Source organism: Meles meles, chromosome 6, assembly GCF_922984935.1.
Source record: "Meles meles chromosome 6, mMelMel3.1 paternal haplotype, whole genome shotgun sequence".
Classification (NCBI taxonomy): Eukaryota; Metazoa; Chordata; class Mammalia; order Carnivora; family Mustelidae; genus Meles; species Meles meles.
In genome coordinates, this window is record NC_060071.1 from 40191838 (window position 1) to 40204172 (window position 12335).

Sequence of the window (12335 nt, forward strand, 5' to 3'; positions counted from 1 at the left end):
GCAAGCGCCCAGTTATTTCTGGATGGCTTTAATTTAGGTTAAAATCATAACATACTTGTTTCACTTCCTGTGATATTTCAGAAGGGTCAAGGAAGAGATATGGTTTGTTAAAGTTCCATCTGAAAGTTAAACAACAAAACAACACAATTTTGTCCTGCCCGTGTTATACCTGGTTACAATCAAGAAATAGGAGCAAGGGCGCCTGGGTGGCTCAGTGGGTTAAAGCCTCTGCCTTCGGCTCGGGTCATGATCTCAGTCAGGGTCCTGGGATCGAGCCCCACATCGGGCTCTCTGCTCAGCAGGGAGCCTGCTTCCTCCTCTCTCTCTGCCTGCCTCTCTGCCTACTTGCGATCTCTACCTGTCAAATAAATAAATAAAATCTTGAAAAAAAAAAAAGAAATAGGAGCATAGGGACATGGAAAGAACACAGTGGAGAACCAGCAGACAGACCTGTCTTCTAGAACCTTCTCTGTCATCAATTAACCATGTGATCTGGAGCACAGCTCTGAACCTCTGAGGTAGAGCAAAGGCTAAGCCACCTGGCTTCTAGGCCCTACCATCACTTGAATTACACGACGCTCTAAGCACAGCAAATGAGGTTTCCTTCCCTGGGTGGCAAAACGGGCTGATGACCTAGCGTAGGGAGTTTTTGTTATTGACTTTTAAATCTTTCAGAGAGGCTCTAGTTAAACAGAAAATCAGGTGTTCGTGAGGAAACTGTCCATCTTTTTAAAAAAATATTTTTTTAATTTATTTGACAGAGAGAGAGAGAAATCACAAGTACGCAGAGAGGCAGGCAGAGAGAGAGGGGGAAGCAGGCTCCCCACTGAGCAGAAAGCCCGATGCGGGGCTCCATCCCAGCATCATGACCCGAGCTGAAGGCAGAGGCTTAACCCTCTGAGCCACCCAGGTGCCCCAGAAACTGTCCATCTTAATATTTCCTTGGGGAACTCTGATGTCCAAGGTACCCCTGGCACAAGGGTATGGAAGCTGGCTGGAAACCTGGGGAGTTGACAGTCCTGGTCAGCTGAAAGCTCCTCATGCATAGGTGTGGAGAGCACAGGGCTCTGAGGAATTTGGAGACCAAGCCTTCAGTCACAGTGCTCTCTTTGGGTTTCTGGCAAGCTTCCAGTTATGCTGCATCACATGGCATACCTCCTGTGGACACTGTCATCACAGCGTCCACTCCTCTCAGATGGTCCCCCTGGCACCCCTACAAGGATCTCCTCCATGGGATTACTGAGGGCAGGGGTTCACAGTCCCTACTGCCCATCAGTGTCGACACCCAGACTCTATTCTACATTTAATAACTTAGAATCAGGGTAAGTGAGAGGTGGAAAAGACAACAGTGGTAGAGTCAGTCTTAGGGAACTTCACAGGACAGAGAGAATGGGTAACTGAGAAAAATGTTAGGCCAGGGAGATTCACTGATTTGTCCAATGTGGCGTTTTTCAGCTTTGGCACCATTCATCTTTTGGATAGGGTAATCGTTTGTCATGAGGGGCCGTCCTGTGTCTCTATCCACTAAATGCTAGTAGTAACTCTTCAGTTTTGACAACCAAAACTGTCTCCAGATATTGCCAAATGTCCCCATGGGAGGAGAGGGTCAAAATCAGCCCTACCTGAGAACCACTGGTGCAATATCACATAGTTAATTATTAGCAGTATTAGAGATTAACACCCAGCCTACTAAGTCCCAGCTACATTGGCTCCCCCACATTCAAGCAGGAGCTCTAGGGGTGAGTCACACCCTGAGGAAGCGTCACAACCCACTTCATGGCTTTCTGTGCCGAAGCAGAACAGGGCAATGGACACTTGACCTTGTCCCTGACAACGGAAGCCCAGTCAGGAATAGCCAAGCAGCTTCTTTGGCCACATCTGGTCTCCAGTATCAAACAAGAATAATACCTTCTCTTTTCAAGGACTGCTAGACCTTTTTACTCATTCTTAGGGTCACGCCCTTGTAGTGGTGAGATTCATTATGAAAATCAATCACACCTTGTAAGAAACAAAGAAATCCTGGCCACCACCATAGATTATATTTTAAAATTCTTAGGTATCTCAAACATTTAGTTCATGACCTATTTCTATATGTCTTATTCCTCCCCATCTTAAGGTTGGTATAACAAAAATAAAAGCACCTTATCATAAACTTTAGTTAGTTGACTGACACTCTGTCTTTGCTTTTAACAGTACAAACACATAGGAGATAAGTAACCAGACTTGACCAGCCACCCATGTGGTGGGATCAGGGTAGGATACATGAACTGCGGTTAATAAGAATGAACAGATTTTTCAGTCTCTTGGCAACCAATTTTATTATTATGCTTTGACCTGGCAGCTGGTAAGGCTTTACATGAATTAATCAACGAATCTATGAGAAAACAAATTAGTGGCTCTGAAATACAGTATTCTAGTGACAGAGGAAGCATGTTCATTTTCAAGGTTGCTTTCTTTTTTTTTTTTTTAAAGATTTTATTTATTTATTTGACAGAGAGAAATCACAAAAGAGGCAGGCAGAGAGAGAGGGAGAAGCAGGCTCCCCGCCGAGTAGAGAGCCTAATGTGGGACTCGATCCCAGGACCCCGAGATCACGACCTGAGCCGAAGGCAGCGGCTCAACCCACTGAGCCACCCAGGCGCCCCTCAAGGTTGCTTTCTTAAATAAATATAAATAATTTTAAGATAATAATAAAATAACTCAGTGTTTTATAAGAACACATCTCTACAGGGCAAGTCACCTGTATCTATGTAATTTATTTATCCTTCCCATAGATCTTCCATATTTGATGTACCACAAAGCAACGCAGTGAGGAGTTTCACAGGACTAGGCCACAAAGCAAGCAGGCTGTCAATAAGATAATACTTCGTTGTTGTAAAATTACTCTCAGTAAGTCAACTATAATCAAAGCATCAAAACTTAAAGGGGACAAAATTGTTAACAAGACCTCAAAAGAAATAAAAACACATTGAATAACGGGCTTTCTGGCATCGTCACGGGAATACAACCAAATGGTGGTTTTGACAGTCATGTGGCTCTCTAAGAAAAGTCAAGGGTGTCTCATGAGAGTGGCTTTGCCTGCTACTGGATCTGGGGACTGGAAGGACTGTGTGATAAGGGAGTGATCATAGGATGGCGACAACAGAAGTGATTTAGGGTGGGAATTGCTGAATCACTATATCCTATACCTGAAACTAATATAACACTGTATGTTAACTATACTGGAATTTAAAAAAAAAAGAGTGATTAAGGGTCAACATGAAAAGATATATAGATATAGATATAGATATATCTTATAGGAAGATATTATGCAACAGACCAACCACTGTGCCTAGAGTTCCAGTCCTGGCTCTTCCACTAACTCTGTGATCCTACAACATAACTTAAAGTCTGTGGATATGAGTTTCCTAACTACAAATAACTACAAATAACTAAAATAAAACTAAATCCTCCACTTCCTTCCATTTTTTTATACTCTTTGAGCTTATAAGTCTTCTCTGTCCTTAAAGATTTTTTTTTTAAAGTAATCTCTGCAACCAATGTGGGGCTCAAACCCATAACCCCAGGTCACTGGTCGTATGCTCCACCAACTGAGCCAGCAAGGTGCCCCCCTCTCTGTCCTTAAGATAGACACATGTATGGTCACCAAAATAAACCATAGGTCACTCACTCTTTGGACATTATCATGATCAATTCATTTCCTACTCATAAACGGTTTATCAGACTAGAGTTGACAGATTAAATACAAGATAACCAGTTACATTTGCATTTCATAAACACAACAAAGAGTTCCTTAGTACAAGTATTTATGGAACACACTTATACTAAGAAGTTATTCATTGTTTATCCAAAATGCAGATTTTTTTTCACTTGCTAAATCTAGCACCCTACCTCCAACCCCAAATTAAAAGTTCGATTTTAAGAATCAAAACTCTGATTCCAAACACGCGGGTAGTTCTAAAGGGGCTGGGGCACTAAATGGAAGGTCTTCTCAAGAGTAACATATACAGAGGCCATAAACAAATAAACAATGGAAAAATAACTCTCAACTTTCCTCTTAAGTGAGGCATCAAATTTGAGTTAACAGTAAATAAAATGTGAGTGTTAGTAGACCTCACTCATACAGAACAGAGAATGTGGTGTGCCTTCTTTGCGGCAGGACCAGACAGGAGGCAAGTGGAGCTCAATGCTCCCTGCTCTGCATCTCACCCTCTGGACATAAAGTTAATTACAAAACCTTTATCTCTTCCTCCAACTCAGGGCTCACGTCTGCTCCCAAGTAATCAGCTTAAGGGAAACCAGATTGTAAACTTAAACTTCCTGACCAAGAAGCAGGGGAATAAATGTGGTTCTAGTAAAAACTGCACAAGGCATAAAAAAGCAAAAGCCGTGAAAGGGAAAAATTACTCTCTTCGGAAGGCAATCTTGTTTTGATAATGGCAACACAATCTTGCTTCCTTGGGGCTCACACTATTTTTTCTTAATTTTAGCTTTATTGAGGTAAAACTGACAAAAAACCCTGCAGGTGTTGAAAGTATACTTCATGATAATTTGATGAACATTTACATTGCAAAAGGATTTCCCCCATCTAGTTAGTTAGGGGCTCAGACTTTAAATATGCAAGCTCTGTTTTCTTTTTCAGGGAGGGTTAAACATATAATTCATTAGAGAAAATATATATTTGTATATATCCCCTATATATGTATAAATAATCCTTTTCCATATTTTTCAGTGAAGATACAAATAGAGCACATCCCAAGATAAGTTTAAATAATAATGGAAGGCATATTCAATTTTTAAATAACTTGCAAGATTAATTACCATATGCTCTAGGCTGATTAATTCAATTCTTGCTGAGAAAGGGCAGCAGGAAATCCTATTCAACTGTAGTCAATACTGCTCTGTCAGAAGCAGCAGAATAAGGTAGACTAAAACAAGATATTTATAGCTGTTGGCTAAGAAAAATTAAATGTATGGACTAGAAGTTTCCAATGATATAAATAAATCCAGGTTAATTCATTAACTTATTGGTATACTTAGCAAAAGTTTATTGAACATTCCTTTTATCCAAGACACCTTGCAGTATAAGCCTTAAAAAGTGAGCCAAAGTCATACTCTGCCTCCAGGATATTACGATCCAGCCATAAGACATATAAGACAACATATATATAAACAGTTGACGGTCTAAAGAAGTTATGTAATTAAATGCCAAAATGTGTGTCAGGAGTTGCAATTTCAGTTAGAAGCCAGAGAAAGATTAATTCACTGTAGTGTAAAATATTCATCAAGAAATGAATTTCTATTTTCTTTCTGACACACAAGAAGGGTATCACTGGAGGGAAGAGCCAAATGCCCCCACACAGTCTGCCCAGGCTACAGAGAGGAGGGTTCCCCACTGCCACTGTGGGAAGAACCCAAAGCCTTTCCCTTTCCATGCAGGCTTAAACCATTGTCATGGGGGACTAAAGGATAGAACAGGACAGACATGGGAGATGTTAGTGTAACTATGGACATTGTTTCTCTTAGGTGAAGTGTGAAGGAACAGAGGAAGGAACAATAGAGTGATCCTCGTTTCTCAGTCTCTCGTTCCCTTTTCATTCTTTCCACACACATTTTTTAGAGTTTACTACATGCCAGCAACCATTCTAGGTGCTATGTACACCACAGTGTACATAAAGATAAATTCCTGACCTTCATGAAGCCTATTCTACCAGTGGGAGACAATAGTTGTGCATGTGTGTGAGAGGGAGAGAGAGACTATGTATGTGTGAGAGAGAGAGAGACAGTGTGTGTGTGTGTGTGTGTGTGTGTGTATGTAATGACAATTATTGCTATAGACACTCAGAAGAAAAATAAGGCAAAGTTAGGGGGCAAAAAATTATGGGTGGGGTGAGGGATGCTGTTTTAGATGGGATGGTTCAAGTAAGCCTCCCTAAAGAAATGACTTTTGACTTGGATGAAATGAGTGAGAAACCCATGCAGACATTTGAAGGAAAAGCATTCCAGGCAGAGGAAGGAACAAATGCAAAGGTCCTAAGGAGTGGGTGAAGTGGAGGAGGCAAGGGGAGAATGATGGAAGACAAAGCCACAGACCATGTAAGGGGCCTGTTGGCCACGATGAGGACTTTGTTTTTCTTCTAAGATAAAAAGCTATCGGAGGATGCCTGGGTGGCTCAGTGTGTTAAGGCCTCTGCCTTCAGCTCGGGTCATGATCCCAGGGTCCTGGGATCGAGCCTCACATCGGGCTCTCTGCTCCAGCAGGTAGCCTGCTTCCCCCTCCTCTCTCTGCCTGCCTCTCTGTCTACTTGTGATCTCTGCCTGTCATATAAATAAATAAAATCTTAAAAAAAAAAAAAAAAGCTATCGGAGAGTTGTGAACAGAGGGGTGAGTTGCATAATGACCTCTGGCTGCTATGTTGACAACACACTGTAGACTAGTGAGGGTAGAGGCACGATGGCCCTGCTGGGAGATTTTGCAGTAATTTCTGCAGTGACGGAAATGACAAGATCTTGGGAGAAGCAGTGGAAATGGTCAGAGATGGTTTTTATCCTATACATGTATTTTCAAAGTAGAACCAAGGAGATTCACTGAAGAATTAGATGTGGGAATAAGAGAAAAGAATCAAGGGTCACTCCATAGTGTTTAGTCTGAGCATCTAGAAGAGTAAAATTGTTATGAACTGAGATGGAAAAGACTAAGTGAAGAGCAGACTTGGAAGAGGGAAATCAAGAGTCTTGTTCCTAGAGATTATTGCTTACTTCAAAACCCTTACACCTGTTCTAAAACCAAAGCAACAGAAATTAGGAAATTGATCTTAAATTTCATATGAAAATTCAAGAGACCCAGAATAGCCAGAACAATTTCAAAAAAAGAAGAGCAAAATGGGAGGACTCACACTTCCCACTCTCAAAACGTACTACATAACTACAATAATAAAGACAGTATGATACTAGCATAAGGATAGACAAATAGATCAATGAAGTAGAATTAAGAGGACCGAAGGAAGGAAGAAGGGAGGGGAGGGGAGGGGAGGGGAGAGAAGGGAGGAAGAAAGAAGGAGGGAGGGAGAAAGAAAAAGGAAAGAAAGGGGTAAGAAGGGAAGAAAGGAAGAGGGAGGAGGAAGAGGGAGGGAGGGAGGGAGGAAGAAAGAAAGGGAGAGGGAGGGAGCAAGGGAGAGAGAAGGAAGTAAAGAAAGAAGAAAGGCTGAGATAGCTAAATGAGTTGGCTTCAGGCATGAAAATAAAATAAATTCATGATTTAAAAAGAAAGAAAGAAGAAAGCAGAAATGAAAACCAACATAAAATACAAGAAAAAATTATCTTTAGTCAAATGAACCTTTCTTAATCTCTAACCATCTGTAGAACCCTATTTTCCAAGATTATTTTGCCCCTAAAGCAAGTTTTTTAAAAGGCAAAAAAAGGGGGGGGGGATAGGAACAATGGACCACCAATAAATTTAAAAAGCAATAATTACAGAAAACTTTCAGGACGTTAACACTACTTCCCCTCCCAACATCTGAGTGAAGAACCAGCCATAAAGCGAAAATCCATGGAGTAGGAAAAAACAGCTGTTACCCCACGGAGGTAAGGAAGAGGACCCTGTGGCCATGTGGCCTAGGTGGCCAGCAGAAGTCAAAAGCTGGGAAGATAAAATCAAGGGCTCACAAGATATCCTTCTCCTGAGGCCTGACTTGGCCTACTTGGGGATCTACTGAAACAGAACAAGGATTTGGCAATAGTTACCAAACCTGTCTCCACATCAGCCCTACCACCAGTGGAGATCAGGGGCCAGCTGCCGGTTGGGTTTCCTGCCTGCCTGACAGGGTAAGGGAGATCCCTCGCTCACCCAGCCAGTTTGCCGTCCAGACCCTTATCAACAAGGATGTAAAGACGTTAAGTAATTAAACTGAGAACCACAGGAGGGAGGAAAGAACTACGGGCCTGTGCAGGAGGTCTGGGACCTTCCTCCTCTGCCGCCAGCTAAGTTTCCTTCCCCCACCGCCCTCCCCGACGGGGACCCAAGTGCCTAGATGCCCGGCGGAGGGGACCTCAGCCCAGTCCCAAACCTGGAACTGCTAACCGGCACCCCGTCCATGCCGCCCCCCACCCCCGGCGGTTGTCCTCCGTGGGTCTGCGCTGAGGGCCTCGGGGGGCAGAGCAACTTTTCGGGCGGGCTCACACGCGCAGAAGCTGGGCGAGGACTCGCCGCCTCCCCTGCTCGCCCCAAGGCCAGCCCTGCCAGTCGCCCGCTACCGTGCTGGGCTGTCCGGGCTGGAGCGGACCCCACAGGCCGCCGGGGCTCCGGCCGCCCTCCCACACCCCCCGCAGTCGCGGGGCTCACCTGGCTGGAGCTCGCTGCCCCCGCGCCGCTGTGCTTGCGCGCGCGCCGCGTCCACGGGTTGCCGGCCCTTTTTGGGTCCTTGGCGGGTATTTTCCGTCTGGCCCCACATCACTTCCCGTAAAGGAGAGCGAGGTGGGGGCGGGACCTCCTCTCTACCCTCCACCTCCCGCTTCCTCCTGTCACCTCAGGGAGCACCCCGCCCGACTCCGCGAGGGCGCCTTGCGGACGCCTCCTCGCTCGCAGCTCCGGGTCCCGCCGCACCTGCCGCGGGTCCTCTCGTGAGCCACGAAAAGGCTCCCGCACGCTTCCTTTGGCCTATTATCAGGTCTCCATGGGCCTTTCCTGGAAAGTGTGAAACCTTAGAGAGTTGTTTTCGTGTGGAGATACAACGTAACATTTCCAAACTTCTCCAGGATCCGTGACCTGCCCGGTGTGGTTTGGGGACTCTGACCAAATCTCCTCCCCCAAAGGCCATGTTCTATAGGTATTTTCCAGGGCGTCAGATCACTGCCTCCGCCGTAGGAGCCAGGGGTGCTGAGCAGCTGCAAAGCCGGCCCCACCCAGGGCTCCTGGGGCCCAGTACGCTCCTTCCTGCTGCAGGTCCTCCCTGGTCCGGCTCCCTAGGGCCCGAATCCGCGCCCAACGTCCGGCTCTGCCACTGTCCAGCCCTCCTCGCCAGCTCCTTCCTCACTCGGATGCGCCTGGGCCTGGCCTTCCAGGTCTGGGATTCTTGGAAATGACAGGAGGGAGGAAAAGTAAAATCCTGGCAGGAAAAATGTATTTCTGAGAGGAAATAACAAACGCGGTCTCTGCTCATACAGGGTAGTTCGGTTTAGAGAATTACTCCAAATTTCTAAAAGACAGCAATTCGTTTAAAAAAGAGAGAGAAGGCAAAAATGCAGCGAGATTTAAAAAAAAAAAAAAAAAAAGCAGCTGTGAGGAGACATCTGCGAGCCTTTGCTGCCCCCCAGCGGCTTCCTTCTCTCGGCGCTGAAAGGTATGGATGCGTCCGCTTGGAGCTGCAGCTGTGAAGGCGGTTCAGGTCACCAGGTTACCACTCAGAGCCAGACAAATTTCTCTTCCAGTGACCTCGAGGTATGGACATTGGCCTTTGGCCTTGCTTCTGTGGGCTCCCAGCCAAAGCACGTCTGAACCAAATAATTCTACATCTAAGAAGAGCAAAAAATGATTGAAAACCCTAATCTGGCTTCTCTTACCGTCTACTTCCACCACAATTTCCAGCGGTCCCAGGCCCACGCCCCCAAACCCATCATACTTCGAGTTTGCAGCTACTCACAGTTTATGCTACAATACAATTAGCTTCTCAAATATGTGTCCAGTTTACAAAATCGCTATAGCATAAAGTTATGAAATTGTGAAATATTAAACAGGCATCCAATCTAATATTTATAGGGAAATATAACAGAGTAATCTCAGAGATAACAGATTTCAGCACAGTGATAGTGTCAAGGATGTTCCCCAGCCATCAGACTGTTGTTGGTGGAGGCTGGCAGGAAAAGTAGCCCCAGGTTCATGTGTAAAGGAACAGTCCTGGGATTTACTGATCAGCTAATAGTGGGGGGCGAACAATGCAGCAACTGTTAATGGCTGATATGATACGAGAGACTTCCCCCTCAATGTTCCCCACTCCTGAAGGGGACTGTAACCACAAGCTAACCAAGCAGATCAAAAAACAGACAAGGGTAACGTGGCCCATTCATTACCCTTTCATTCACTGAATGAGTCCAAATTAGGTACTAGGGATGGAATAGTGAACAAGATAAATTGGTCCCTACCCTCAGGAGCTTGACAGACCAGCAAGTAAGCAGTTAATTTCAATGTGGTGACATAAGATCATCAATAAGGGAAGTAAGAATGTTATTGGAACACAAATAAGCGACACCAAATCAAGACTTCCCAGAGAAAGTGATGTATAAACTAAGAAGGACGAACAAGGTAGAAGATGAGGGAGAAGAGAATTCTAAGAGAGCAGAGAAGAGACTTGGAGCTAAAAGACACTATCCTATGTTAGTTCAGAAAAGCTGAAAAACTGAGTAGAAGGAAGCAATCAGGGAAGAGACTGGAGGAAAGGCAGAGGCTGGATTTTGAAGAATTCTGGAATGATTATAATTTATTGACCACTTACTATGAATCAGCCAATATGCTAAGAAATTTGCTATATCCCCTCATATACCTCTCACAAGTGCCCTCTGAAATAAGTACTATTCCTGTCTTTGTATTACAGATAAGGAAACTGAGCCTGAAAGCAATGAAGCAACTGACCAAGATCATACAGCTGAAAGTGGCACAGCCAGGACTAGAACTTAGAACTCATTTTCTAAATGGCTATTAAGGTTAAGAATGGGTTTCAGAGACCAATTAGTGTGCTGAAATCCAAGTAAGGAATAACAATAATCTGGTTTAAGACCTCGACCATGAGGATGAAGATGAATAAACAGATTTGAGATATTTAGGAAAGTAAATCAAGACATGATTGTAGGTGGTGAGGGAGACGGAGAAATCCATGAAAATGCCTGTTTCTGATTTGGGCAACTGGAAACCCTTGAGCAAAAGGAAGAGGGTCCTGTTGCAACACGGTGAAATAGACCACAATGAACAAGTTTAGACATTTTAACTTTGACATATCAGCACTGGGAGAACATACAAGTAAAACTGTTCAGTATGCAACTGAACAGGCTGATCTTAAGCACAGAACACAAGGACAGAAACTATTGCCCAAGGGAGTACTCAAAGACATGAAAGTCAATGAGCTAGCCTAGAAAATGTACTAAGAGGGCAAAGAGGGGGGCTTGGTACAAACCCAGAGGATCACTCAGTTAATGAAGTCTGAGAAAAGAGTGCCCAGAGAAGTAGGAAGAAAACAAAGAGAAAAAGTTATGACAGAAACTAAATGTATTGAATATATCTTGTATACCAATTCAAAATCCTCTCTACACCACTTCTTACTCTATTCACAGAACTGGTCACAGTATAACCTTGCTTCCTATCTGGGTCTTTTCTGACACTGCAGGCTGTTGCTTGAAACATTCACAGTCCTACTCCAGTATCACTTAATAGGGTGGAAATTGGAAATATAAGTAAGAACTCATGATTTTTTAAATGTAAACTAGATAGGAATAGAATTATATATTGATAAGCATGTAATTTCCAGCAATGTCTGCTAAGAGATCCTAAAAGCAACTATATCACAGTAGTTATGAATGCATTAGCATGCAGAATTTGATTTCTCAATACCCTTCTAGAATAAAAGCAACAGGCACATGATTATATCTAAAATATCTACAAAAAAAAACTATTAGAGCTAATAAATAAGCAAAGATCAAGATACAGGATCAGTTGTATTTCTACACATTGGCAGTAAAAATCTGAAAAGGAAATTAAGGATAAACCCCTACTTGAAATAGCATCAAAAAGAATGACTTAGGACTCTATTTAACCAAGGAGGTGCAGGGTTTATACACTAGAAACTACAAAACACTACTGAAAGAAACGAAAAGAAATGAAAGACTTAATAAATGAAAAGACAGTCCATGTTCATCTTTACCTAATATTATAAAGATAGCAATATGTCCCAATGCAATCTACATATTCAACACAATCCTTATCAAAATTAACTTTATCGAGATTTTTTGCAGGGTTGGAAGAGTTGATCCCAAAATTCATGTGAAATTCCAAAGCACCTGAAATAGCCAAAACAATCTTGGGGGAAAAAAAAAAAAAAAAACCCAGAACATTGATGGACACACTTTCTGATTTCAAAAGTTAATACAAGATGCAGTAATCAAAACAGTGTGGTATTGACATAAGAATAAGCATGTATTTGCAAAGAATTGACATGAGAGTCCAGAAAAGAACTCATAAATCTGTGGTCAATTGATTTTCAACAAGAATGCCCAGAGTATTCAATGAGGCAAGAAAAATCTCTTCAATAAAACTGGTTATTCACATGCAAAAGAATAAAGCTGGACCCTTA

General features: G+C 43.3%; 1 protein-coding gene across 2 annotated transcripts in view; it reads right to left on the reverse strand.

Annotated features, from left to right (window-relative positions):
* RAB27A (RAB27A, member RAS oncogene family) overlaps positions 1-8515 on the reverse strand; it is an 81530-nt gene extending 73015 nt beyond the window's left edge. The window contains exon 1 of one of the 2 annotated variants that reach the window (XM_046010021.1): positions 8342-8515. The gene's annotated coding sequence lies outside the window, so the exon portion shown is untranslated. The remainder of the gene's footprint in view (positions 1-8341) is intronic. The other variant, XM_046010020.1, reaches the window with a different exon arrangement.
* Positions 8516-12335: the final 3820 nt, after the last annotated feature.